Raw genomic sequence first — 27,045 nt, 5'->3', positions numbered from 1 at the left:
GAGTTTACTGCATATATCCCATCTCCAGCCAGCAGCAGCCAAATCTAACATTACTCTTCCAAGAGTATTCCTGTTGGATTATGATGAGAATACTGGTATGACATCAGAAGTGTTTTCTACACATACACGTCAGAGTTATATGGTAGAAAATATATATGTATTTATACATGTTTACCTGCATATATAAATTAAACACTTGAGATCTTGATTTTCACAACATACTTGTGTGGCTTTACCATGCATACATATATACACACACATACTGTATTCCTGTTGGGAAAGAAAAGTTTCCTTTTCACATAACAAAGGATTTGGAGATTTGACTACAAGGCAACACATCAGAATTGAGAACGGTTCACAGATGCACATAATAAACATGCTATGCATACATCTCATAACAAAAGAGTAATTAAAAACTTCTACATCAATAAATTCACTGACAAAGCATGAATACAAAATTTCATTGATAATAATCTCAAGTGTGTAAAATTTCCTGGAGCAATACACTGGTTATAGTTAAAATATGCTTATAGCACTAAGGACGTCAACTTTTTAGAGACATTCACACAAACTGTTGCTTCAATTTTACTTAGTTTAGAAAAATGAAGTTGTAACAAAATGAAGCAATAAAAAAGTAGCATATTCCTTGCTGTTAAGTTATTGCAACGTTAAATCACAGTGTCACCAGTTCTAGTTTCACTAGAGTCACTTTTTCTTGCCATGCTTGCATAGATCGACACAGCTCTTTCTGGAGCAAAGACAACCACACCTGAATAGCTGCTGGTGCATAATTTCAGTTCCAGTGGGTGGTGGTATTACCTGTATCCACCACTAAAAACATGATAACTCTTACAGTGTTTTTCCAGACATACTTTATGTTGCTTACAAATAAGAATAGCCTAATACATGGAATAGAAAATATCAGCCTCTCCTCTCTTGGAAACCCACTTGTCTGGATATGGTAAACATGATTCAGCTGAGGATATTTATCTTCTACATTTCATTATAACTAACATTGATTTCAGTTACTCCTTCATGGGCTGCTGTTGCAAAGATTATAAAAACATAGATAAATTACTTAAGCTGAGCCTCTGTTAAAAAAAGGCAGAAGGCATAAATCATCTTAGAGCATGTTTAAAACACTTTTGGTTGGTAACTTGGGGCAACGAGGGAATATGAAACAGCTCAAGAACACCATGCCTTCATATCTTGAGTCCTCCCTGTCCAGGCTTAACTGTCACAATGCAAAAATGCCATTTTCCAAGGCTGCCTGAAAGAAAACAACTTCAAAAACAGCTCCTGAAACATGGAAAAACAACTTGCTCTTGACTACAATAGATACCAAGTTAACTGTCTTAATCCATAGCAAAACTTCTCATGTACCAGTGATTAAACCAGCCAAATACTCTTCTGTTTGAATATATAAATCACAAATACTAAAGAATGTGTCTTTGCTGTGCCCACTGCCATATAAAGTTGGTAACTGATTAAACGCTCACATTCGAGGACATCTACTCAGAAGGTAACACCACTTACTTGAAAAGGGAACAACCTAAATTTTACTTTGGTTTGTGCAGCAGAAAAAACCTCTTCAAGGATAAGTGCAGAGGGAAGAATGAAGACTAATACCAAAATAGCTCTTGTTCCTAACACCTTTCTGATCCTGGCTGAGACAATCTACTCGTACCTTGGACGCATGGTGGCAGCCAGCCAGCCAGATGACTGGTGACTTAATATACAAGTTCATGTGGGCTCTGGAGTCTGACACAGACAAGGGCATTAACTCTGAAGTCTCACCAGTCAGCCTTAATAATCAAAACTCATCAAATGAGTCATGACTACATTATGAGACTTTTTTTTTAATACTTTATGCTTGCTTTCTTTTGTTCTGAACAGCTTCCACTGTAGAATGTTCTCATTAAATATGCATGTTTTTTACAGGAAAAGTTGTGATCAATTGATGCGTAGGTCAAGTATGAAAAAAACTTAAATGAGATGACGCTATGATAAATACTGTAATAGTCTCAGAATCACAGATTAAAAGATTGGCATAAATATGTCTTGTTTCTTTCTACTGCTGAAGGCAGTTCTCACAATAAACAAGGCTTTGGGCCAAAATTCAGCCTTTGAGAACAATAAATACGTATAAAATACATGTATGTGCAAGCAAGGGATATATTGAAATCTACCAAGCTGAATAGCTTCAGTTTCATTTTGAAAGCCACTTAAAATAAAAGCCAGTAGATGAAACAAAGAATCCACCCAAACATGAAGGCTCCAGCATCTTTGTTGAAAGAACAATAGCATAATACTCCTCATGCCTCTACCTTGTTGCAAGAGAACCATCAAGATAGTTATTGCTGTGATCATATTAAAGAATACTTCACAAAATTATTCTTTAAATTGATCAATATTTACAGATTTATCTTCATAAGCTAGTAGCTATAAATGCACTAATTCAATTGCTCGGCAGAAAACATTCCAACAAAAAATATTTCTATTAGCATAACAAAAGGCAACCAGTAAAATCACTTTCATGCACAGGCTCAAAATTTCAAATGAAAGCAATATTTTCATATAAATCCACTCTATTTTTTAACTGAACCCACTCTAATGGTATGTTTTGTAATCTGATGGCTCTCCCACTGGAGTGTACGTGATATTAACGAAAGCAAGATCAAATTAAACAGATGACATGATTAACAGTATTCATTTCATGCATGACTGTTTTACCGGAGAGATAAAGACCTGAAAGTAATTACCACCAAGTAAAACTCCTTCACTGACCTCTCTGCTCCCAGCTAGCAGTCCTTAAGTACTGATGCTCTGCAACAAAGACCAGTGCCTTTCATCTGTGGGCTTTCTTTTACGCTCGGAGCTGAGCACCTCTCCCGCTGCATGCACGCAGTACCTCTGTATCTATGTCTGTAATGCAGCATAAAGATTACTGGGGAAACCTATCAAACCGGCAGGCAGCAACCCCGGCCGCCAATAAGCGGGAGGCACATGCAGAATCCAGCACATGCTCGCTGAGGCTCGCAGGCTGGCACCGCTGCTGAGCAGGCTGCTAATCTAATTATAGCCCTTCTCTGAGCACAGGGCTGCTGAAACACAGCCCGGCACATCACACCTCGCAGCATCAGCGCCTGGGACTGCCATTCCTCTGCGCGCATCGCGGAAAAATCCCTGCCTGGCTGCTGCTGCTGCTGTTGTTGTTGTTGATGTCTTTCTGAGTGATTCACCTATGAGGGGGTTTGTCTCCATCTCTGAAAACAAGGATCTGTTTAGGTGTGCCCTTTGAGAAGCTGACCACTCGGAGTTTGCCAGGTCTATTCCAAGGAGACAATAAAATGAAGCGCTTGTTCTGCCAGTAGGAATTCTCGTTTGGAGTGCACGCATTGCCAGCACCACACAGAGCAGATCTCAGGTTCTGTGCATTACTGCACAGTCTACAGCCTGGACCTCAGAGCAGCGAGGCACCACACACATGCTTTCAGTGCACAGTAGCCCTACAGAAGTCAACAGGACCCTCTCTGTCCTTTACATTTGCCCGTGGGCAGACACCCAGACGATCAGAGGGCTTCTGTGTGCATTGACACATAAAGTCCTAACTAAGCTTTCATGAGGCTAGGGTGCAAATGCCAAGGAAATTTTTGTCATTATGCAAAACAACTTAAGTCGTTTGGAAAATCATGAGCAAAGATTACTTAGATGTATGGGGAACTAACACAACTAAGTTCTACATGCTTACTTATGCTTATTTTATAAATAAGTCCACAAAACAAAAGGAATGTTACGATTCAGGAGAACATTGTGTACTTGAAAGATGCCAGGAGCTTTTATAACATCAGGTAAATAATCATGAAAAGAGATACAGAAGTTTGTTTAGTCTTCCTTGGTAGTACACTTCGATTAATCCTCACTCTGTTTAGCACAAACAGAAAAACACTCTTCAGATGATTCCTGTTTCTGCATGGTTCATGTAATCACCTAAGCTCTACACTGACCAAACGGTTTTCAAACAGCAGCAACAAGATGGAAATACACAGCTTGACTTTTAAAAAAAAGAGTTGTAGTGCCAACTGTCTCTTGTGAGATACAGTACATTTTTCATGACTGATGCTACAAAAATATCATAATGCTACAGCATTATGCACATACAAACTAAAATGCTTTTTAAGATGTTTCACTAAGTTATACATAAACCATATCCATAAACATTACACTAGCAAGATCTTGAGCCCCACTGCAATAATGAATTCCACTGTGCCCACACTGGCATTTTTTCTAATTCTTTACTCTTATCACCAGCACCATACAGTATCAGGCACAGTCCAAGAGCATGATATTAAAGGTTGTCTACAAACACTTTCTAGCTATTGTACTTGCTTCAGTACAAAAATTATTATTTGGTACTATATAAAATTCAACTGATGGAACAAGATCTAAATGTGTTAACAGTGCAAGACCATATTTACTGGCAATATGTAAATAGCTATGTCACAGTTTTCTTAATCTGCCAGCGAAAATTGGTCACAAAGAGATGCTCTGTGCTAGAAGCAGACTTCATCGCTGTAAGAATAATATTCTCAAAGCTATATATGGTTAGAAATAAAAAAGAAATGCAGGAATAGTGACAGTTTGCTCCTTGATTCAACGTTCAGTCAACATTAAGTTTTGTGTTTCGATAAAAGAAGGCTGTTTTATTAAGTCTTTCTTTTTAGATTACATCATCTAAGAAGCTCATCAATTTTTATAAATCATGCTTCTTTAAAATACTGTGGAATATTCCAAGTTTCTCTGCCATACTGCTTGAAATCAGGAGGGGCAGTTATACAGAGCTTAAAAGAGTTCAAGAGGCATGTGAAAAGGATGCACAATGATTTGATGATCAGATTCAAAATGTTGTTTTTCTAACAACATTTTTTCAAAGGTAGCAACAGGGGGAAAAGACCTATTCCTCTGATTATTGGGAATGCTCACATTTGCTAAGCAAAAGAAAAGATGCACAAACACAAACAAAAAATAAAGTCAGACTCAAATAATTCTTTTAATCTAGTCCGCATTCAGAAATGACCAAGGCATGTATGAAACTTGAAAAAATGACCAAAAAAACTGAAACAGGAATTCACCAGGCTTCAGTTGCTACGGGACTCTCAGTTTTGGCTCCCTCAAATGCAAGCTGCTACGCCTACATGTGTGTCCCCTCCTCTGCTCAACAGCTCCCCAAGCCCTTGATGCTTCTTCACCCTGTTCAGCTCCAGCAGGCTCCCCAGCAGCCAGACTCTGCCTCCTCCCACAGCTGCTGGCTCCAAGGGCACTTTGAGCCCCAGCAAGGGCACTCTCTCAACATACCATTGCAGCAGGGTGTTTATTCCAGGAGTTGCTTTGTTTTTTTAAACATCATGTTAGCAGCTGCAAAGGCGCATTTCAAGAAACATCTATTTGTCACTGCAACAGAAACAGTACTCGCTAAACCTCTGTGTTTACCTTTGCAGATCAGCCAGAAGAATGCCAATGTGCGCTGATTTTTACACTCACTTTTAACCTTTGTGATGATATGCTGGGTCACAAAGGTATGGGGAACTGCACAATGGGGCTAACATTCAGTCAGTGGTCATCCACAAGAACTCACATTTGGTAATGGCAGGTGGCTAAAACTCCAGCTGAGGACAATGCAGAGCTCCCACCAGCCTGCCCTGCCACCCATGGTGATGGCACATGAGCACCTGGACGATGCACTGGACCTCTGACAGGACAGAGCCATCTATAGATGTGCCAGCAAGAGAAGCCAAGAGAGGTTTCATAAGGACACACTCACAAGACACTCATCAAATCCCAGAGAACACAGGTTTCATGAGGACACAGTCACAAGAGACTCCAGCAAGTCTCTGCTGGAAACAAATTGTGAAAGGTACACAAGTTGGCCAATATTCGGCAGACTTTCATCGAAAGCAAAAGCCTGTCCCTGGCACAAGTTACCCGCCTGTGCTAAGCTTCAAGTTCCTGCTCCTCCGCATGGAAACAGAAGGTCTCTACAACATTTTTAGCAACTGTAAGCAAGTTATGCTTTCTCTAGCTCAGCTCCTTGACAGAGGAATTTAAATTAAAATTTTCCAAAACCATATGGTCTGAGGCAGATGCCCATCACAGAGGGGAGGAGAGAGGAAAACCCATGAAGGTATGATGAATTTATCATATGACACAAAAACCAGCCTCCTACAGTGAAAACTGTCTAGCTAGCACATCAATGAATTATACACTTCATTTAGGCATATCTAAGTGAATTAACAAACAGATTATTATTTTGGGAACAAATAACTTTTTACCATATTATTATCACTCGTGTAAGTACTTCCATATCCAATTATTTTAATTCAAGAATATCTTAAAAATTTCTGATGTGTCTTGCAACTGAACAGGTTTTATTCTGGACACCACATAACCTTTGGCTTAAAAGTGTATCAAATATTGCTTGCAAACTACTAACTCAGTTACTTAATTAGATTTTGCAAAGTATAGTAAGCATATGGAATGAAAATGAGTTGAGCAAAATGGCTGGTGAATCAACATGCTGCATTTCTAAAGGCAATAGTGTGTATATTTCCAAGCTGTAGCCTTGAGAGGTTGAACTGAACCAATTACTCTAATGAATATTTTACTTGGCTTGATGCATTCATTAGACTTTTAAAAGTAAGTTAAACATACCACGGTTATGTTTACATAACAATAAAATCTCAAGATTTTTGGATGGTACTTCTGACATTCACACAATTTAAAAGATAAGGGGACAATTTTCTCTTCCACTATTCTACATTCCAGTTTTCCTTCCCAAAAATATTTATCTAGCATTATTTTCTTTTTCTTTTGAAAACTACCTTTGATTTCACAATAGCTATCTGCTGAGCTCTTTCCTAACAAGTATATGGGAAGTCTGCCAATTGGTGGCAAACTCATCACTAGGCCTATCATTTATGGAAGAAAATAAAACATGGGCGTAGCATTTGCTGTATAAACTTTTCTCTAGAAGTCACAAACGCCTTGGGGTTGGCACTCAGCATGAACAAAGTTATTTTCTTTTTGCATAGCACAGGGATATTTCCTGGATTGCCCCCATTTTGACTGGTAAGCAAGCAGTTACCTGTGCACGTGTGTGTGTGCCTTTGTCAATGCTCTCAATCATGCTTTGAAGTTGGAGAGATAACCTGGAACTTTTTTCCAAATGAGCTCATTACATCCATAAACACCCCAGACAGAACTCCTCTGTAAGATTAATAACAGGAAGAGACATCTCTATATTAATGCCAGAGACTTGGTGCAGGATGGCACTAAGATTGATCCCTACAGACTATTTATTTTTATAGCATTCTTATTCATTCTTATCTCAGAATCATAGGAAGAGCAAACAAAAAATCCTCCACATCCACTTTCCAAAGAATATTACCATCCCTTGCCTCCACAGACCTACATGCTAGCAGCATCCTCACTGCAGACCTGATTGACTGAAATGATGACACCAGCCCATCACTGCCACCTTGGAGAGCCAGGGAAGGAGCAGTTCAGCTCTCAGTGAGGTGTTTCATCCTACCACTGATGGATGTGGCATAAATGGATCTCAAGGGAAGCTTGCAAGAGCACTTGCACTTCGGACACAAAACCAAACGTGGAATAACACAGTATTATTCTGTTCTTAATAACACACAGATACCAAAAAAAAGGTCATGTAAAAGACTTCAAATCACCCTGAAATACCTTCCCCTTAAATACCACTCAACACATCTCCATACCAATGTCAACTTTTCTTTCCTCCTCAAGTTCCACCCATTTTTTCTTCAGTGCAAGGTTTTCTTCACATCTATACCATATTTCAGCAGCCACCTCAAACTACACAAATATGCTCTGTGCCCTCTTGTATTTCCACCTTACTTATTTTACCAGCAGAGATGCAGTATGAAGTGTCCATTTCAAAAGGTGCAACACTCGTCAGCACAACCAAGGCAAATCAAGACCAAAACATGTTGGAAAAGATAAGGATTTCACAGGAAGGTCTCACATATATGTATGTATAACAGGAAGATCTTTGAATGTAGAATCTGAAGAAAGAATAGAAATGATAGCAAGTTTTGATATAGAAGAATTGCTGACGCAGTCTTAGTGAGTAACTAAAAGGCAAAGAGCAAGTGAGTTAGAAGGGGTTTTTATGACTCTGAGCAAAGGATAAATCCACTTCAAACAAAAGATTTTCACAGGCAAACAAAAGTGCCATGTTGCAAGTAAAAAGAAAGATCTCAAAATTTTCCATTGCCAGAAAACGGAAAAACAACTTCTAGCTTAAACTGTAACATACTAAACTTTTGTGATTGGAAAATAGTAACATGAATATGGTAATGTTAGTAGTTGTGATAGGTTATAGGTAATAGTAAAAGTATTGATTGGTTGTTATGTTTTAAGATGTTCTAGAATGAAAAGTATATACAGTAATTTCACGATTATAAGCCGCACTGAGTATAAGCCGCACTTCTGGGTGCCAGTAACTTTTAATTCTTTGTCCATATATAAGCCGCACCTGATTATAAGGTGCACGTTACAATACAGAGTGTGATAAAAGGTATCTATTCTATGACCATCTGTTGAGGGTGGGGGCAGTGATCCTTATCTCAACGGCAGATATTCTGCTAATGGGTCATCCATTGAAACCAGGCAGGGCATTGTTCTTTATCTTTTCACACCCCATCCTTCCTCCAGGGAGTCATTTTCTGCTAATGGCCCATTGAGTCCCACTGTGTGACTGATAAAATTACTGCATCCCTTTGGAAGTTGCTCCCGCCAGGGGGAAGAGCCCAACATTTCTTACCAAGATAAAAACAGAGGTTTTGGGACACTAAGGTAGCCCCTTTCTCCACTGGACTCCAGAGGAAAACCGGATTTCTCCACATCACCACTGGACCTCCAGAGGGAAACTGTGCCTTGTACAGGAGCACTGCTTCAACTGAATCACATCTGTCACTGCAGGAGGATGCAGCCACCATTTAATGGGACTGCTACCAACACCCTGCCTGACAGGGTGTCAGGTTGTACTCTGACTTTGTCAGGGTTTGGAGTTTGTTTCTTTGTAGTACTGTATTTCTATTTTAATTTCCCTAGAAAAGAACTGTTATTCCTAATTCCCATATCTTCGCCTGAGAGCCGCTTGATTTCAAAATTATAATAATTTGGAGGGAGGGGGTTTACATTCTCCATTTCAAAGAGAAGTTCCTGCTTTTCTCAGCAGACACCTGTCCTCCAAACTAAAACAGCAACTTTTTGTTCTTTGTCCATATATAAGCCACACCTGATTATAAACCGCACTTTGGGTTCGGACTAAAATTTTCGTCAAAATGGTGCGGCTTATAATAATGAAATTACAGTAATGCATTGTTACCAGAACTAGAGTTGGCTTCAGAGGAACCCCCAGCTGTGGCTGCGGGCTGGGCTCTTGTCACCCACGACCTGTGAATTGCTGTATCATTTGGATACAATAAACAGCATTTTAAAGAGCCACCTGGAGCCCCCATCCCTTGGCTCTTATAAAAACATGTGTGCCTTGTAGCCACCATTTCACAGCCTCTGGCTGACCAGCTAGACAGCCACAAAAGTTGGTGAACCACAGAAAGGGACCACACTGTTTACAATAAACACAGAAACAGCTTTAAACAGTGCATCCAGAACATGGATCCCATACAATGCATGACTGATTCACATAGCATCAATGATCATGACCCTAGCGAGTCAAGGATTGGAAAATATATTATAGAAATAACAGCCTCTGCTTCCAAATGGTTAAGTGAGAAAGATACATTTGCAGACAACAACAAACAGGTTTTAAAAAAGAGCACCATAAAAAAACCAAAACAAAACCATAACTGAAAACAATAACAACAAAAAAGAAATCAAACAAAACAAAAAGAAACCCAAAAAAACCCCCAAAAAAACCAACATCCCCTGTGACTGATGTAAGATGTTGAAGTCCTGATACAAGGTATAATGGTAGCAAAAGTTAACTGCTCACAAGGACATGGAAGATTAAAACTACATTGGAACAAGCCACAAAAGGGCTTCATAAGTGGAGACACATTTTTTGTAGCTGCTGGTGGAAAATAGGGAACCTGAGAGCATCACTTAAGCCAGAGAGCTGATAGACAAGTACTGATTTCCCTAGTGGAAGAGCAGAATAAAAGAGCTTGCAATATCGAAAGTAAACTTCCTGCACCTCCACATTATTAATCTTCATCACCCCTGCTGGCATTTTCTTCTTCTCCATTTAGTAGCACGTTCACTATGATCACCTTGCTGAAATGGGTGACACAACCTGATGCTGAGTAAATCCACCTGAGATAAGATTGGCCTGGGAAAACCTTAAATACAAGTCTTCCATTACAGGACAGGTGTAATTTTTCAAAAATGCTGTGCAGCAAGAGTGCAAAGGCTGAAAGATGAAGTATAGCATTCCTCCCTTTGAAGAAAAAACTCTGTCAAACCTACTCACTTCTGTAATTAAGAATGTTATTTCCAATTCTGAGTAGAAAGAGCAGCTCCAAGGTTTTCTTTGATCTTCTGTGATGACAATGAAGACCCATCAGGCTCTCTAAACCCCATTGTTTTTTTATTCTTCAAAGACTGTTTTTCACTCTCTTACATCTCTCTAAGTGAGGAGGTGTTTATGTTGAGCTGCAAGATGCAACTAGAAAGCAAGCCAAGGTGCGACTGCTGGAACACAAAGTGGTTCTTTGCAGACACTAATGCATACAGGCACTTGCACAAAACCCTCCTTGCTGCCAGGCAGCTCTCTGGGAGCTCAGAGATTGCAAACCTTTGAGACTTCAAGTCTCCAGTCCACACCCATAATTCAGGGTTTCAGAGCAACTCTAAGATCTTATTACTTTACACCAGAATTGAAGATATTTAACACAATGAATCCCAGAAGAAAACTATGCAATGGCTTTGGTTACCACAGAAATCAAGGCTAACAAGTTTGAAGACAGTCTATTAAATGTCAAGCCCTTTTAGCCAAAAGTAAAATAAATTTAGATTTTAATCTTAGTAAGATTATAATTAAACTTCTAGAAATTGTGTCCATATAAAACCAAGCAACCGTGACTCGCCATACTGGAACCCAGTCTCACGGTCTTCTTACAAGAAGCCAGAAGCATTTTGCTGGCACAGATGAAAAGCCTCTCCAGGAAGAGAGATTTAATTATTTAATAGAGTAAGCCAAAAGCTCTTTTATGAAAGAGTCATCAGGACTCTTATTCCATATAATGTTCCCAAAGAAGAGCATACTTTCATCTTGGACAGCTTGTACACCTAGCAAGTTAAATTTTGCTGAGCTGATAAGATCCCCTTACCCTTCTTCCAAGAACTGCTTGATGCTTTTGTCCAATCCCCTAATGCAAAATGAGCACACAAGTCACATAAAAAGGGCTATAAATACTTAGCATGAATGGAGACAAATGAGTGGCTATTCCTCAAGCCGAGTGGCTCCCACCCCTTCCTTTCCATCCTTCTCTGAACATTTGAGCAGATACTTCCCTCTCTGCATAGTGCTCCAACTAAAGTGAAGGCGAGAGTGACGGTCCTACCAAATCTAGCATGAGAGTTAAGAAGTGCTCTGAAGAAGACAGGAAACATGCACTAGGGGAATTCTGCCACATTCTGGGGACAAATTACTTACTGTTCCACCTTCTCAAACCTTCCTTAAGCAAAATAGCAGGCCTTTTCTTCACCTTCCTTTTCTAGTCCTGGGAGGAAAAAAAAAGGGCCAAATTTCTCAGAAGCATACATCTGCACAGTACAGTGGCTTCACATAAGCTAGCAGTTGTAATACTGCTAGTGTCAATAACTAGAATTTCTTCAGATGGCAATTCTTATGAAGCACCCAAACTGGATGGAACCTTTCAGACCTTTGACCCAGATGCAACTCCACCACACTTCCAGAACAAGTTTCTAAAGGCACAAGCATTAGAATTTTCATTTTTAAATTAAGCAAATTGCAAGCACATAACAATCTTCACCTCACAGGCACTGTAATTTAACACTGCTTACACACACACCATGTTAGCGGGCATTTATTAATTTACATCAACATAAGATTAGGAAAAATCAGGGTAATGGTTACCTGAACCTAGCCTTCACTGTAAACTCACATACAGTTTGTGAGCACCAACATACAGCAAGTACAACTCAGCTTTTCTAATAATGTACCCAGTGAAGCTCAGTGCATTTTTGAGACCATTGATTTCCCACTACACCAAGTGGATCACTCTCAGCCGTGAGTCTTAAAGTCCTAAACATATCAGTGGTAGGAAGTGAAATCAGTAATCCCATACAACATAACCTTAATAGCATAACAGGAGCCTTTTCTGTCCCTACAGAAAGTAGGCACAAACAGAGGAAGATAAGGTCAAAAGGTGAGCACTCAACACTACGTGAAGTCAGACTTGGACCTTTCAGTCTGTCTCAAAACATTTCTCTCCTGCCTGTTCTACAACAATGCAACCCTTACTGACATGAGCCAAGAAAGTCTCTTCTTGAAGTCTGCCTTAATCAGGATTTATAGAAGAAGCTGCTCCAAGAGTAATCCTCAAATAAAACAGACACTGATAGTTTCAAAGCAAATTCCAGTAGTCTGTAGTCAAAACATAAGCAGCATAACCACAGTAAAAGAGTTGCTAGAAAAATGAAACATTAGCAAGTTTCAGAGTTGCCTAAGTGTTTAACACAGACTTCACTGTTGGCATTATTTATATTCTATAACAGAAACTGCATAACTATGAAAAATGGCACAACTTGAAAAATGTCATAATTTCTATACTCAGTTGGACTGCTGCTGGCAATCCTAACCATATCCCACTCACTAGCACGAATATTTGGAAGGACAGAGTGGAAGCAATGTGAGTAACCCTGCACCACATAGTACTGAGTCTTCATGCTGATCAGTTCAACACATAGGCTGCAGCATGTGCACAGCTAACTTGCAAAAATCTAATAATTTATCTGTCTTACAGTATTCAAGCTGTTTGGAGTACATACAACTTCCCTATTTATACAATTCCACATCTGTTTCATTTAAAACAAACAAACAGCTTTGACATACTGATGTTGGGAAAAATTTAGAAGGCTCATTTTCCCTTGGGGTACTCCACATATAATAAACTCTTGTAGCAAACTAGTACACTATATCAGGTAAAAGCAGCTTCCACTATTGTTTTGCATCACATCAATAAAATGAGACCAAAACCCAAATTAGGTGTTTGATTTATTTTTTAAAATTCTACACTCTTATGTCAGATCAAAGAACTATTTCGCATCTCTGTATTAATTCAGAATTTGAGATTTAAACTTTCACAGACCTAAGAGTGCACAAAGAAAAAGTCTGAAAATTGCCATGTTTTGCAGTATTCACATCATTTTTTGGGCCTCTCTATACTTATTATTTCGAATCCCAAAACTAGTGGAAGAAAAAATTTGGAGTAAAACCAAAGACTCTATAAAGCCTTCCAAATGATATAATATATTAGGAACACCTCATGTGTCCAACTCATGACACTCCTCCACCCTAACTGCAGCTGAATCTGAGTTTATGTTCAGCAGAATTTACAGATAACTTCCTCAAGAAAATAAAAATATACAACTAACTAACTGGGGATAAGTGAGCTGGCCTGGATATAAAAAAAAATTTAAGTCTAAAATCTGTAGAAGCTGGTGGTGAAGGAGATGCATGTGTGAATTTGAGAAGTACACTATGTCAGAAAAAGCCTAAACACAACAGAACCAAAGGAAATCAAAAAAGCATGTATCAAAGAAAAAGGCAAGAAAAATACACATAAAAAGTATTAATAGGCAGAGAACTCCAGAAAACAAAGGATGCCTCCCAGGTGGCAATATATCTTTGCTCACCTCATCAACTTGCAAAGCCTGCTGCAGGCAGATCTACACAACTTTTGAGGAAAACAGTAGAATTGTCATTGTTGTATAGATTATTTGCATCTCACTATTACAACTCTCGGGGGAACTTACCAATAACTACTTTGAAAACAAAATCATCCAGGCAAGTTCCTTCCCAGCAGCAAAACAAGCAGTAGCTCATACTTGCCAATTGCATTTCTTGTCGTGTAGACATAACTTTTTTTACAGACAGACAGATTTAATTTACATAGTCTTCGAGACAATCAGATGGAAAAAGAGTATTGATCTCTTGCCCGAACCCCTGCAATTCAGCACTTTGATAGAATTAGCTGGAAGGGCTGAGCCCTTCACCATGGTGAAATACTACGCTCTGTGGCACACAGCAATCCCTCAGCGGAGCAGGAATGCAGCTAAAACCAGGGTCATGCCTTGTCAAAGACCAACCACCAAAAGGAAGGCACCTGCTGCAGGTAGCAGAGAGAAGATATCTCTCCTGGAGAATAGCATCACCTCCAACTGAAAGTGCAGCCTATTGGCAGGTGGGGTCAAGTTATGTTGTGTTTGAAGGTACTGTGGAAAGAGACCAAGAACTTATCTCTGTATGTCTTGGCTATCCCAAGAGAAAGGTGCAGAGGCTGTGTATTCGTGAGACCACTTGGGAACACTTCCCACATTGTTTTGGGTCTTTTGTTTTTCTAAACATTATTAAAATCACTGTAGCCTACCACTGAGAAAATTAAGATAGAAACAAGGATAAGAAGACAGAACAAAGCTAAAGATAGGTATAGTTACCTGATGCTTTAGATAACTGGTGAGTCATTTGAGTACTTGCCCTAGAATTAAAGCATTCAAAAATTAAAGGCTGCTGTCATGCAATCTATTAAAGAATGAAAGACTACACTATGTGCATATCCAGGCTACATCTCAGAAATTCCTTCTGCCCCACCCCCCTTACCAAGATTACCTGTATTTTTTGTTACAAAATAAATAAATTTCTTTCTTTATACAAAGTTCTTTAGTACAAGGAGTACCATTAATGTGAAGAGACTTAAAATATTTTAAGCTAACAAGATATGGAGACATCACCACTTAGGACACCTTCTCCTGCTTCCTTTAAGACTGATATTAAAAATGTTGACTGTGACTTAAATAGATGAGTGCAGTAACTTAGTATAATCAAAAGCAATTGTCCAAGGAAATGTGATCTAATACTTGCAATTTAACATTATCTTGCAATCTGATCTAGAGAAAAACAGACATCATTCAGGTGAGTCAACATTTTCATTACAGGCTGCCTGTTGCAGTGAAAAAAGTGAATGAGCATTGCAAAAGACGTTCCTGTAGAAATGAGTTGAGATGCAACTTGAAACAGTCACAAAGTAAGCATTGTTTATATAGATTTATTAATTTTTTTGAACACGTTCTTGTTAGTAGAACACAGAAAGAGAAGAGAGATGACAAACAGAAAGCTCTACAGAAGACAAACCCCTACAGAAATAATCCACAGGCAACAGTTTGAAATGAAGTTTTCTGATGTGAATATAGCAAGCTTGGAAATCAGACTGATTACACTTTAATGCCAAACAGTTCCAGATTAAGACAACCTAAACCACATTGAAATTACTGTTTTTTGGGTGAGGTCATTTATCTTGCTCTTTCTTTATTTGAGCTGTTCACTCTAGAGTGCTTCTGATCAAATATTGTTTATATGACACAGGAGAAAATACTTCACTCCTTTGAAAGCTTAGAGCACCTAACCTAGTATAAATTACAAACTGTGGCTGCAGCAGGCAGCAGCAATAAAAGAGACACAGTGATATTATTTTTTAACTTTTTTTTGTTAAACAGTATTAAACAGATCTATGCAAAAACATCTTTCTTTCTGAAAAATACTTTACAGATCAGAAAATATTTTGAAGATGTCGACACATTCGAATCAGGAAAGGCTGACTCAGCTTCCAAATTGTGCACTTATCTGGCACAAGTATTTATACTTAAGTCTATTAAGAAGTCTGTTAATAAGAAACCTGCTAATTATTGGGATAACAAGCTCTTCTCATTACATTGTGCCATTCTAGGAGGACTCAGGTACAATTGTGGAAAAACAAAATCAGCTGCAAAAGAGTTCAGAGAATTTATTTTCTATTCTTTGTGCTCTTCAGACTTCAAGAGATCACAGAGCCTAGCACCAGTTCCTCTGGAAAAAAAAAAAAAAAAAGGACTATTTTCATTCAACACACCTTCTAAGAAACAGGCCTAGGTGGAAACATTGAATTTTATTGCAGAGCAGGTAATTCTGGATCACCCACTATCACATTTTAGCTACATTTGGTGCCATGATGCAGCTTTTGTAAGCTGGGAGACCACTCCAGAACTGGCAATGACAGTGGTAAAATTCCACTGAGGTCCTCCACTGGAAGTGCACTCACCACCTTGCAGATAAAGAGAGCTGCTTCCTCCATGAAGGAGAGGAGTTCTTGGTGCAGAAAACACATCACCACTGCCTTCTGAACAGCTCAATGCCCCATACCACCCACTGGTCAACGCTAGCCAGGGCTCAGTGAAAAATCCACAGTGGGCACTCAATGCTTGAAATCCGCCACCAATTGGTTAATGTGTCCTACTGCCACCATTTGGTACATCAGGTACAACCGCATCTAGGATGCAACAGGAAGGTTATCCCACCCAATGCCTTAGTTCTGTAAACTTTCTCAGTTGGACTGGGCCTCAAAAATATTTTTGTTAAATAAAAATGAGACCTACCACAGGAGTTAAATTTCTTTAAAACAGAGAGAAGATCCAACGTAATTGGATCCAATGTTTTTGGAATACCCTTCTTCATAAATTTAAGTTTAATCTTCCTTATAAAAATTTCACAAGGGCCAGAATTTGGTTGTTTTTATGTTTTATGGCTCTTTCATGGAAGTTATAAGATCACATACCTAGTATTTTGATAGTGTACCTCTGGTAATTAATACAGCTGAAGATGGAATTTCTCTGAACATGTATCCATTAAAGAAACAGCAGAAACACCTAGCTTGTGTAGTTATTAGGGGTGAGGGTGGAAGACCTGAGCATCTCCTAGGAGAATCACTTTACAATTGTCACAGCTGAAAGAAAAGTTTCCAAAAGAACAAAGTTTGCAACTCACACCAAGTCACTTCTGCTTATCAACACTGAATAGCAGCCAGAATCTTATCAAACCATTGATTGTTGGTTTTGGTTTTTTGTAAGTGTTTAACAACAAAAAGTCATCAGAAGAAAAGGTAGAGGCAACCCATACACCTCTACCCTTCACATCCTCTCCTGTTGAGAAACCAGTTGCAGAATTTCTGGTTGACATGAGACCAGTGTGTCTGTAGTGCTTTCTTCAGAGCAAGCTTTGCTATCCCTCCCTCATTTCTGTGAGTATCGGTGACCCCTTCCCTCCCTTCTTACCCTACAACTGTTCCTCCTTTCCCAAGACCTCCCACTTGCTCCAGCCTCTCACAAATCTGTTCACTAAGCAGCTTCCAAACATGGCTCAGCAATGCTGCTGAGCAGCACAGAAACTTCAGCCTCACCACCAGCCACCATCTACCTCCACAGAGCCTCATTCTTCTGGACAGTGGCAGTGCCTACACCTAATCTCTAAACTCTGCTATTCTAATTCTTATGAACTAGAGTAGCAGAAATGGGAGCAGTAGTAGTAGCATAAAATGCAAGCTTAGTAATAAAAACCTGTTAAAAATGCATCCAGAAACAAGGGAAGAATAAAGATCATAGTATCAACTACGAGCTGCTGTTATGAAACCGCCTGTGATGGGGTTCTTGAGCTAAAGGTATCTCAGGAAGTGAAAAACAAAACATACTACAAATTATGAACTTTCAGTAAGCTGCAGATGTGCAACTTTGTCATCTGAGAAATCGAGTTAAAGGAACACCTGAACTAGTTGAAGAAAGAAAACCACACTTTCAGCTACTTCAGCAAAATGAGGTCTTGCACTTCCCAGAGGTGCACAGAGTGAAAACCACAATGGCAACAAAATGTAGTTTGCTCATCCACATTTTCCCTTTGAACCAGCAGGGACATAACTGTTCAAGATACAGATTGGAGGAAACAACCATTCCTTTAGAGAAACAAGGTTTCTACAGCTCGTAGAGAACAGACATCAGGCCTATCACATGGAACACATGATGTATTACCTGAGGCATAACCAATAAGATGAGCACACACTAGTGAATTCATGAATTCACCATGAATTCATTCATCACTGTTCTTTTGCATAGGAGTACAGCTGTATTTTTATATCATGTAGCAGAGCTGTAGCACAGAGTAAGAAAAGCTGGTGCCAGCAGAGGGAGGTAGCTGCTCTCCAGGACATGCATCTTCACATTCCCCAATGCACAGTAGGAAGCCAACAAGTTTGTTTTTGTAGAAGTGAACTCACCCCTCAGCCATTGTGTAAATGTGGCTTTAAATCAAGCTGTAATTAGATTTTGCTGTATTTAACAAAACCCCTCTTGTGCTCCTCTTTTCCAGCTCTAGACAGGAAAGAAATGTATTTGTGAGAGAAAAAAGGAAAAAAAGTTTATGCCTCTTCCCAGAGCATGTCCTGGCATGCATGCAAAAGCAAGTACAAAACATAAAACAATAAGCTTACAGGACACTCAATCTTCACATTACGTAGGAACACAAGGATCTCTCAGCTGGTCCACTGTTAAATGTCAGCTCATTATTATCAATAATCTGCTTCACCACATTAACCTTGTCAAAAGATACTCACAATCCAACCCTTGGAGTTTAGCTTCTCTTCATAAATTTAATTTACTTGGCAGAAACAGAAGTGGAAAATCTCTGCTAAAGACTCAGGCAAATTAAGACTGCCACGCAGCCCTTCTAGGACAGATTTTTTTTTTCCCCTCTCAACTTTTATAGTCATAGCATTCCCATTTTTAACCAAACAGTTTTATCCCCCACTAGCAGTCTTTGTGTACTCTGGCAAATCCAAAATAAAACTGTGTGCGTGTGGGTTTTTTTTTGTTTTCAAATCTCCTTTACTCTAATACATGTTGCACAAGGTGGTTTTATTTTGTGTAAGTTCTTTATAAACTAAACTGCATAATTCCATTGCACTTTACACTGCCATATGCAGAACTGCATAGCAAATGCAGTTGAGTACACTCAGAATAATAAACAGCTTCAAGTGTATTTTGATTAAAGGCTTACAAAGAACTTTATGGTGATGGCAATAGCAGTGGATACAATGGTAAACTGGTGCAAGGAAGTCAAGAGGACATGCCCAAGGGCACACACCAAGTCAGCTGCTGTTTTAACAACAAAAAGTTTCTGCTCTTAATCTAGATCTTCCCAGTGAGTCAAAACCTACTGATAACTATGTGGTCTTATAAAAGCTTCAGGTCCTCTAGAAGAAAGGAGAAGAGACAACTGCTAATTACTCAAGCACAGACATCTAACCACTGCCTAAGATTAAATTATTTGAAAAGTTTTAATTTTTAGGAGAGCTTGAAAGGAGAGCTTGAAAAGTGTGCCTTTTCTAAACCAACTTATTTCAAGAACATATATTCTAACAGCCTAATTCACTACAAATCATCTGTTATGCTGCAAGTTTTAAGAAACCTAAAGCTGATTTAGACAACTCAAATGATAACTTCATTCTGAAGTAATTTTGCAGTTTAATCTCTAAATGCAAATGATCAAAGTAAGAACAAATAATGGAAGTACATTATCCTCCTACACCTGTAGGAGAATTCTTAAATTTGGCTGTTGTTGATTGGGTTTTTTTAATAGCCAATACTACCTCTTCCTGAAGCAGGATAACAAAGTTTGGTTCAGCACCAATCCAAAATGACAATACAAACATCTTACTATGCGCAAAGAGTTTCTGTTTTTGAAACTTATAAATCACCTCAGCAAAAGATCACAGGTATTCAGTATCCTAATCCTTAGTCTGTCTCTACTGATACATAAATTTAAAAAAAAAATTTAAACATCCCATATAAAATAAGCTTAAATTTGGCATAATCAAAGAGACTATAGGAAAATTTATTTTCTCTCACCTTCTTTGACTCATAAAAAACAAGAGTTGGTTTATTTTTCTGCAAGTCTGAAAGTTGGCACAGTATAATGCCATCTACAAATGTGTGAAACATTTTGACTATTAATGTCTAACCAAGCCAGCAATTCAGAAAAAAATGTGAGTGAAAACCCATAAAGCAGGTGAATGGTATGGTGCCCTACCTAGGAAAGGCAAGTTTCCATACTACCTCTGAAAGTAGAAGCATACAATAGGATTAGCCTTATCTTATTTAAGTTTCTTAACAGCAAGACTGCATCCTCCTGACAGCATACTGTTTCCAGCAGGACTCAAATTCCAAGTAAGAGCAATTCTTAAAATAAAATAGCTATGTCTGGCAGAGCTGGAACCATGAGTACAACATGAACACTGAAACCTGTTTACTCAGGTTTGACTAAAGAACTACAACTACATCTCAGGCTAGACAAAAATAAGACCCAACATACCTAAAGAGGTTTCCAGACTACCATTTTTAGGTCATGTCCGGTACTTTGTCCTGCTCTTCAATTCATATGTAGGAAGGTCAGATCATAAAGTGGATTCCACTGTGGCATTTCAAATCAGATTATTCTCTACATAATAATTAGTGTCGTTCTTCTCATCACTTGCACACTGTTTTGCTGAGAATGTTGTGTTCATTTCTGAGAAGCTTTTTTTAATCCCTTCAAAGTACCAGCATCCTAAGCGCAGCTATCTCATGCTCCATGAACTTTAGTGCAAATGCTGTAAGCATGTCTTTTCTTCTTAACAACTTCATTACAGTGTTTACACAGGAATACAGTGCTTGTACTGTAACCATGCAAAGCAAATATTCTGTAGTAAATGTAAGCTTTATTCAAAGTGTAGCTTTAGAAGTCTTTATGGCATACTCCAGGCTGGACTGCTAGTGCAGAGAAAATGGCAAAAGGAGAACTATTATGACAGACCTTTCATGCTAACAGGAACTTTGGAACGATCAAACACAAAACCTATGGGCCAAATGTATTTCCAAAATGTGTCTGCTCCTCTTTGCTAACCCATGACATCCTGAGCCATCCCTGCAGAAAGGTTCTCAGTTCCTCTACACTGTTTTCTCAAGCTGTTTATTCACTATGAGATTGTTAAGTGTATGAGAGAAAAATGGCTGGAGGATAAGAAAATCTGGATCACAGTTGCATGAGAAACGGAAGCAGAACTTTTCTTATTAAAAAGAAGATGCAATATCCTTTTGGCAAGCTAGCAATCAAGTTGTGATTTTACTTTTGGTAGAAATAAGTATGACCAAGACACAGACCACCAGTGACAGACTTCCCAAAGAAATACAGCATTCGGGGAGAAAAGCAGTGTCAGGGATCCCTAAGGGCCATTCTAGAAAAGACTTTCTGCCAGAAGGAAAGCTCTTAAGCAAGACTGAAATCTCATTAGGGAAAAAAATAAGGAGAGAAACACTAACAGCCTCTTATAGGGGAGAGTTTAAATAACGTCAAAGCTATTAGTGGAGGCAGTGAGCAATCAGAAAGAAAACAAAGGCAAAATAAATGGTGTACTATGAAAATCTGCACTGTTGGCTTCACTTATGAAAACCCCTCATGGTTCTCCTCTAGAAACTGTTTTTGGACTCACACAAAACTCTTGCATTTTACCTGTTCTAGCAGGACAGAAATCAAACAACATTTAATATTCAGGGCTTACTCTGTACAAAGTGGAAAACAATTATGCTAGCCCTTAATGCTCACACTGAATGAGGGCCTGCTTTTTGGTGTTGCCTTTCTTTGGTTTGTTTTTAAGGGGAGCAGGAAAAGACTATACTGAAAGGCACACATGGCCACGTATATAGATCTGCTTTTGCTGATATCACTACCACAAACCTAAGCACTTCGATTCAGGAAACACAGAAAATCACTGAATGATTTAATGAAAAAAAAAATTGCAAGCCCACTGAACACGCTATTTTGAAATCCAATCTTGTATTAATGGCAATAAAGTAAAGAATAAATCCAACACCACAATCTCAGAGATACAGTGATGCCTGAATAAATCAAAATCACTGGTTTTGGTTTGTGGTACAAAAGTTTACATTTGAATGCAGCTGGATTGCAGTCAGCTAGCCAGCTCCCACAGCAGTCCCTCCAAGTTGTATTGATTTCTAGGGAAGAAAAGGCACTGTAAATCTGCCTGAGCAGCATTGCGTCATACTTTTGGTTGGCTTGAAAAAAAGCAAATTAAATGTTTTCCATTAGCATGGTAAAGAAGCTATACAGTTTTGTTTTTATTTCAAACAGTGTCTCAAGTTACAGAACACTTTAGCTAACTCTGTGGCAAGGACTACATGCTCTGTGTTTGTGAAGCCAGCAATTCATGCTTGTGTGAAACCAGATGTGTGCACTTCACTGTTCCCAGGGCTGGGAAGGGCTTTTTAAAACGTGTTGCTGTCTATTAAAAAGGACCCTGCTTTTCACTTAGATCATGGAATATACTGAAGCAGAAACAACATGTTCTTGCAGGGAAGAGGAAGGAGGGGAAGAGCAAAGGGTCAGAAGCAGAAGAAAACTTTGAGGCCATAAAAACCACACACACAGAACAGCATAGGAGCAATGCTGTAGTACAACAAAGAGCAACACAGATATAAAAAGCAATAAGCATAACATGATTTGAGGTAACAAGAACTCCTTGATCAATTATTCATATAATTTACAACGGTTCCAGCTGCATCAATGAGGGGAAAAAAAAAAAAGGAATCTAGGGCAAATGTAAAATCTTCACAGCTAAGAAGTGTCCTTGATTTTCACCAGAACATTTGTCTGTCTCATATCATGTGTTTCTAGTTAGCAACAAACCCCTCCAACAAAGGGAAACAAGAGACAGAGAGGCACAGAACAAACTGCCTTGCTGGAAGCAGTGAGAGTGTTCAAGGCTGCATTTCACTCACAGATGCTGTGCATCACCAAAACCCAACACTACACTGACACCGTTCTGTTTGAAACCTAACCACCACCCCACCTAGATACTTCCATGCACCCCAAGGGATTATGAAGATACCTTCTGTGAAGTCTTTACTCTCTCAATGCATAAAACTTCACTTCTAAAATAAATAAATGTTTAAATAACTCCCAGAAGAAATGCTACGTCTTTGCAATGTATGGTTTTCTCAACTTGTATTGCTTTGTGTACCCCTAAGGCAAATGTAACAAAGCGAAACATTACAGAGACAAGTATTTCTGGAAGGGGCTTTTGCCTTCAATTTAAAATCACTTTGTAACCATCAGGAGCAGCTTTTCTGCTCTGTCAAGGTTTGAATACAGTGTCCTCAGCTGTTCAAAATGACCTTGCTAGTGGACTGGAGAAACACAGGTGCAGCTGAAATCCAAGAAATGCGAAGCAAAGTGAGAGGGCATGGTGCAGCAAAGGGATGATACTGCACTCACCCCCAGATGTGAGCAGATCATGAGGGAAGGTTTTGAGTTGAAGCACTGATGTGCTAATGGGAGAACTTAACACTGATTTTGATTTTACTCCATGGATGGAAGGACAATGAACTTACATCTAGTTCAGAGCTCTAATTTCAGTTTAAATTAAGATCAATAAAGGGTTAACTAGAAAAATCTGCAATTCTTCTCAGGTGAATCAAGAAACGTTCATTCAGGAAACTTTTCAACAATGACGTTAATACCTTTCAACAGGTAGCTTTTGAAAATGGAGAAGCTGAGAATTTTAGAAGTACCTACATTCAATCCTAAATAAATCTGTAGGAAACATTTCTGTTACTACTCACTGTTCTGCCAGCTCTCTACACTTAGCTCAATTGATCTTGTCAGTATGAAGGAAAGATCCTGCATATATCATCACTACATTCAAAACACTGGCAATCAAAACCATAGCATAGTCTCATCTCCCTAAGTGGGTGCAACTGTAACACTGATAAGTTCAACACAGTTCTCGGGATCACATGTGTTTTTCTTCCACCAGTATGTATCCTGAACTAGAAAGAACAGGTTCTGGATGCTAAGAAATCACCACACTGATGATAAACAGAAAATCATCATATACAAACCTCATTCTTCTCCCATTGCTGAAGATACCAAGGAGTGTTTTCATATTTTTGTGGCCACTCAAAGCGAGCTCTGAATGTGGCACTTGAAGTAGGATATGATTCTAAAAAGAGAGCATGCTGTAAAGCTCAGAAACAGCCTGTTCCCTTGCCAACAAAGAACTGTAGATATATCTTTCTACTAATAATCTAAGGAATTACTTCTGGCTCAAACCTACAATGCATATTATGTTGTTTTCCTCTCCCCGCCCACAGCATCTGCTATTACAACATTTGGATCAGGTAGCAAGGAGCTGCACACACAAAAGAAGTAGAAAGCTCAGAGATGCACTTGAGCGTTTATTTCACAAAAAGAAAAATCCTTATTTTGAAAATTGTGTCAAACAATTCAATTTGCTTGAAAAATTAATCACTTTACCTTGATGTAAGACTTCTGAACTCCTGCCAAGACTGTCTGGCCTGTTAGGAGGTCTTCACCTTTAGCAGAGGTCTCCAGATGAAGTCAGGTCTCCTTACCCTGGAACTCCCAGTGGCTCCCAGCAGCAGTGCCTGGAGACACAGCAACAAGGAAGACATTTAGCTTCATCATCAAAGCCACAGTTTTAGAATGGATAAGAGAACAGTGTCCTTAAAGGCTGCATCTTGGTTTAAACAATGCAAATTTCCAGAATTAGAACCCTACATCTTCTTTTATAGACCTAAAGGCTGCAAAGAGGTGCTTATTTAGCAATACTGGACAAGCGTTCAGTCAGCTATAGATAGTCTCTAGCCTTTATAAGGCCAGTCCCAACAGCATCATCTCCAAGCTCTGAAATTTAACAGCTGACCTACAGGTACCAATTCTGAATTTCTCTCATGTCATTATTTTCCTCACATTGAAACTGCTCAAAGATATGCATTGGAAATGTTTCAGGCAAAGAGCACAAGTGTGACACATCATCTTCTCAGGGGACTCACATAATGCAGCATCCCTGCAGGCAAGAAACCCCGCCTGCAAACCACCTAGCCTCCCTGCACATGACCTCCACCCAGCTGACACAGCAGTCCTTGTTAAAAGTTCACTCCAGAACAATGCCTTATGCTCAGAAAAATTCAAAATAAAAATCCTTAAATTCCACCATCAGAAGGGAAGGATAATGAAATTGTGTTCCTGAAATGAATGCATTTCACCACTGCTTTTTACATGCAAAACAACCATACAGAATTTAGTAACTTACAAGCTGTGACCTAAATCTTTGTTTATGTTCTTTTTCTCAAAATGCCACCTGAGGTAAGAACAGCTCTAATCACACAGAAAAGTACTTGGGTACATGAGATTTCTGTGGTTTGGTTTTATTTGACAGTATGTGGTCAAGCACCCTTACTGGCACAAGCAGATGGCACAGCAGCTTCCTTTAAGCAAACAACTCTGAGTGGTTTCAAATTTCTTTAATTTTCTAATCAGCTATTCACTCTAGAAACAGGACTGCAGTCAAGTTACATATCATGTGATGAAAGACAGGGCTCCTGTAACAAAAATCTCAAAAATATATGCAGAAACAGCTTAAGCACAAGTTCAAGAAAACCATTTTTGGTCTCATACTATTAACAAACCAAACAGGCAGCAATATTCATCAGATACCAATTGCCTTGGGCTTCTTTGCTCACAGTCTTCAGGGAACCTGAGTTTGGGTCTCGACATTATATGCTGAAGAGTTTGCATTGGGTGGGTGGATGAAGACTCATCTTGGGAGACTGCCTTTGAAACAGTGGTACAACAGAAACAAGTAACAAAGGGGATTTCAGACCGATTGGTATTGGCATTTAAATACAGTAATTTCACGACTATAAGGTGCACTTCCGGGTTCAGACCAACATTTTAGTCAAAAGGGTGCGCCTTATAGTCATGAAATTACTGTACTTAAAATTAGAAAAAAATAACAAAAGAAAGATGAAGGCATAAGCATATTCAGAGTGATGCAGCATTACAGCTACTCAGCTATTATGAGCCTGTTGTAGCACTGTTATTCTGGTTTTGGTAAAAAAAATAAAATTAAAAACATGTCAAGAAGAGAAAATGTTTTTCAACCTTGCCACATTTAGTACAACAAAGCACAACAGATTATCAGCAAGAATTACACTCTTGTATTATTACACATTATTCTGATATCCAAATTACTGTATTTTAAGCAGCAATTCTGAATGATGCTCATTTCAGTCCAAAAACCAAAGCAACTGTGCAAGCAAAAGGATCTCTTAAGTTCATATTTGACAAGTTAAAGGGAAAAAAGTGAACGTGGTCATTAGCTGCAGGTAATAAATCTGTTCCAGCCATGTTGCTTGGCCAACAGCCTGAGCAAGTTCAAGTACAAACACTTTTATTTCCAAGCTGAGTGACAAATTTTAACACCTATCAAGTGGTCAGGATAGAAGATATTCCCAAAATCCCCAGAAGACTGCTAGATGTACTGCTTAAAAACAAAAATTTGTGACAAAATACTGTACGGAAAAAAAAGGTTCCTTATAGTATTTTGTGCAGGTAAATATTCAACTTCACAAACTCCTTCCCTTTTGCCTGCTGAAACCAGAGTCCCTTTCTTTTGCTTCTGCACTAAATTGCTGGTTTAGAATCTACAAAAAATATGATCCCAAATTTATATCTGGTATTAATAGTGTTACCAGTCTCACATGGAAAATAAATATCACTGACTTGAATATATTCATATTTAAAGACGCAAGTATGGTATTGAGTGTATGTGTGTGTATGCACTCTGCACAAATATATTTATATTAAATAGCTGCACAGTTATCAGTCAGCTTCTCTAAAGTGCTCAGAACTGCACTTAAAAAATATTTTTATGGACCTGTTTTGTATTTATAGACTACATCCTGAGTTTCAGTCTTTATCCAACAAGCTGGAGCCTTTTATGACACATGTAGTTTCCTGCTTCAGTATCCAGTATCAACAAGTCTTTGGGCTTTATTTTCTGAAAGGACTTTTGATCCTCAATTGCTATG

The 27,045-nt window shown here is 38.8% G+C and overlaps 1 protein-coding gene across 2 annotated transcripts in view; it reads right to left on the bottom strand.

Moving 5' to 3' along the window:
- The window catches only part of FAM110B (family with sequence similarity 110 member B), an 83,263-nt gene extending 58,666 nt beyond the window's left edge, over positions 1 to 24,597 (bottom strand). Inside the window, exon 1 of one of the 2 annotated variants that reach the window (XM_033071922.2) lies at positions 24,467 to 24,597. The gene's annotated coding sequence lies outside the window, so the exon portion shown is untranslated. Of the gene's footprint in view, positions 1 to 2,787; positions 2,992 to 24,466 lie in introns of those variants that run through there. The other variant, XM_033071913.2, reaches the window with a different exon arrangement.
- Between the last annotated feature and the right edge of the window lie 2,448 nt (positions 24,598 to 27,045).

Source organism: Catharus ustulatus, chromosome 1, assembly GCF_009819885.2.
Source record: "Catharus ustulatus isolate bCatUst1 chromosome 1, bCatUst1.pri.v2, whole genome shotgun sequence".
In the NCBI taxonomy this organism is placed as follows: Eukaryota; Metazoa; Chordata; class Aves; order Passeriformes; family Turdidae; genus Catharus; species Catharus ustulatus.
The sequence above is the reverse complement of the archived record's forward strand: the minus strand, read 5'-3'. Positions and strand labels throughout refer to the sequence as shown.